This window comes from Alexandromys fortis, unplaced genomic scaffold, assembly GCF_014885135.2.
Source record: "Alexandromys fortis isolate MF-2015 unplaced genomic scaffold, M_Fortis_MF-2015_v1.1 scaffold_44, whole genome shotgun sequence".
Classification (NCBI taxonomy): domain Eukaryota; kingdom Metazoa; phylum Chordata; class Mammalia; order Rodentia; family Cricetidae; genus Alexandromys; species Alexandromys fortis.
In genome coordinates this window covers 7,926,662-7,929,208 of record NW_026067921.1, presented here as the reverse complement: position 1 = coordinate 7,929,208, position 2,547 = coordinate 7,926,662, and the positions used below count along the sequence as shown (strand labels likewise).

Below are 2,547 nucleotides of genomic sequence, written 5' to 3'. Positions count from 1 at the left end.
TATATGCAGGGGTTTGTGTGTTGAAATTCAACCCTCATTTTGAGATATTAACAGAGTAGGAATTTAATCTAACTGCAAGGCTTAGAAGTGGAGCTTTTGGCAGGGATTAGACAAGGTCATCAGTGTGGAGTCCTATGACTAATGCTGGTGTCTTTATAAGGGGGAGAAAAACCAGGACAGACAGACAGACAGACAGACACACCATATGACATCCTGTGCTACTCTGAGAGTCTAATAGGTTAAGATCACATGCAGACTCTTCAACCTTTTTCCAGACAGGGTTTCTCTTTGTGACAGTCCTGGCTGTTCTAGAACTCACTCTGTAGACCAGGCTGGCCTTGAACTCACAGAGATCCGCCTGTCTCTGTCTCCTGAGTGCTGGGATTAAAGACTGGCACCACCATCACCCGGCTGAACTTTTATTCTTTCTAAAGCGATTGAGCCTTACACATTCTTTTCTATAGTAAGGCAAACACAAGAACCACTGCTTTGTTTTGGAATTGAGCAAATGCCTCCAAGGCTGAGGTACAGAAGTGCTATCTTGATCAAAATTCTGAATTCTATCATGCATTTTTAAAAGAAATACAAAAGTGACTTCAACCACTGCTGATACTTACTGCTGTAATTATCACCAAAGACAGCGTGGCTATGGTGGTTTGAACGAGAGTGTTCTCCACAGGCCCACATTTGGTTCCCATTTGGTGGCACTGTTTTGGGAAGGTGGCATGCGTGTGTGTGTGTGTGTGTGTGTGTGTGTGTGTGTGTGTGTGCTCACTCTCCCTCCCTCTGTCTTCTTTGTGTTTGTGGTTGTATCAGCTCCCAGCTTCTGCTGCCATGCCTGATGGCCATGATAGATGGACTCCTACCCCTCTGGACCCGATAACCAAAACTTATATTCTTCCTTATAGCCATGGTCCTTTATCACAGCAACAGAGCAGTGCCTAAAGGAGCTTCTCAGAGTTTTCCCAGTGTCCTTCAGGCCCTGGTGCTTCCTGAACACTGGAGTTGTGTTGCGTTTGTCATCTGACTACCAGGGAACGGTTGTAAATGCTATTTTCTACACCTGAGAAAACTAAGACCTCTTGCTTAATTGTAGTGGAGAATGACCCGGCGGAGCAAGAGTTCTGTGAGTTCTTCCAGACCTGAGGCTTGGCCTCGCTTATCCTGTGCCTTGAGGAAAACAACACTCTGTGGAAGTGTTTAAGCTGAGCCAGCCAACCCCATCTCAAGCCCATGCCTGGTTTCCTTCAGACAAGGTCCCATGGGCCACGGAGACCCCTGGTGAGTGTCCTCCAGGTCTGTGCAGTATCACCACCCAAGGAACGGGTGCCGACTCTCAGCAAAGTGGGCAAGAAGGAACTCTCAGCGGTATTTCATCTGGAAAGCGAATTTTGTTTGAGGTCTAGATATTTTTTTGTGCTGTTCCCCTTATATAAACTTAGTATGTAAATATAATCAAAATAGCAGTCATTAACATTGCAAAACTTATTTATTAAAATATGTAAAGCAGACAGCTGCAACAGTGGTAACTAAGAAGCATAAGAATATTTTGTTTAACAGATATTTTTTGAACTCCTACTATGTGCTCACATGGTACAAGAAGTAGGCCTACAAAGATAGATGACACAGGTCTCTGTATAATTAAAAATTGAATTGGTGGGCTGGGAAGATGGCTCAGCAGTTAGAGCATTGCACGCTCTTCCAAAGGACCTGGGTTCAATTCCCAGCACCCACATGGCTGCTCACAACCTCCTGTAACTCCAGTTACAGAGAATTTGATGTCCACACTAGGCACATATATGGTATACAAACATACATGTAGGCTAAACACCCACACACATGAAATAATAGTAATAAAATTGACCTATCGGACCTATGGGTAATATAAAACAAATATAATAGGATATATTAAAAGAGTGTTGGTTTAGGAGGATGGTACAGTTGGTAAGAGCAGGCACTGCTCCTGCAGCGATCCTGAATTCACTTCCGAGCACCCAGATCAAGATTTTCACAACTGCTTAAAATTTCATCTCTTGGCTGGGCAGTAGCGGCACAAGCTTTTAATTCCAGCTCTCAGAGGCAGAGGTAGGCAGATCTCTGTAAGTTCAAGATCAGAATGGGCTAGAAAAGTGAGTTCCAGGAGAGCCAGGACTGTTACCTTTCCTCAAAAAATAACAAAACAAAACAAAACCTAAAATTCCAGCTCTCTCCTGACTGACATGGGTTCCGTACTCATGTGCATATATCCTCGGTGTGTATATATCCTCCGTGTGTATATATCCTCTGTGTGCATATGTCCTCCGTGTGTATATATCCTCTGTGTGCATATATTCTCCGTGTGCATATATATCCTCCGTGTGTATATATCCTCCGTGTGTATATATCCTCCGTGTGTATATATCCTCCGTGTGCATATATCCTCTGTGTGCATATATATCCTCCGTGTGTATATATCCTCCATGTGTATATATCCTCAGTGTGCATATATCCTCCGTGTGCGTATATATCCTCGGTGTGCATATATCCTCCGTGTGTATATATCCTCCG

General features: G+C 43.7%; 1 protein-coding gene across 19 annotated transcripts in view; it reads left to right on the top strand.

Annotated features, from left to right (window-relative positions):
• The window catches only part of LOC126501214 (uncharacterized), a 166,316-nt gene that overhangs the window by 91,614 nt on the left and 72,155 nt on the right, over positions 1-2,547 (top strand). The window contains exon 4 of one of the 19 annotated variants that reach the window (XR_007591583.1): positions 1,097-1,205. The exons of the other annotated variants lie outside the window; for them this stretch is intronic. The gene's annotated coding sequence lies outside the window, so the exon portion shown is untranslated. Of the gene's footprint in view, positions 1-1,096; positions 1,206-2,547 lie in introns of those variants that run through there. 19 annotated transcript variants of the gene reach the window in all.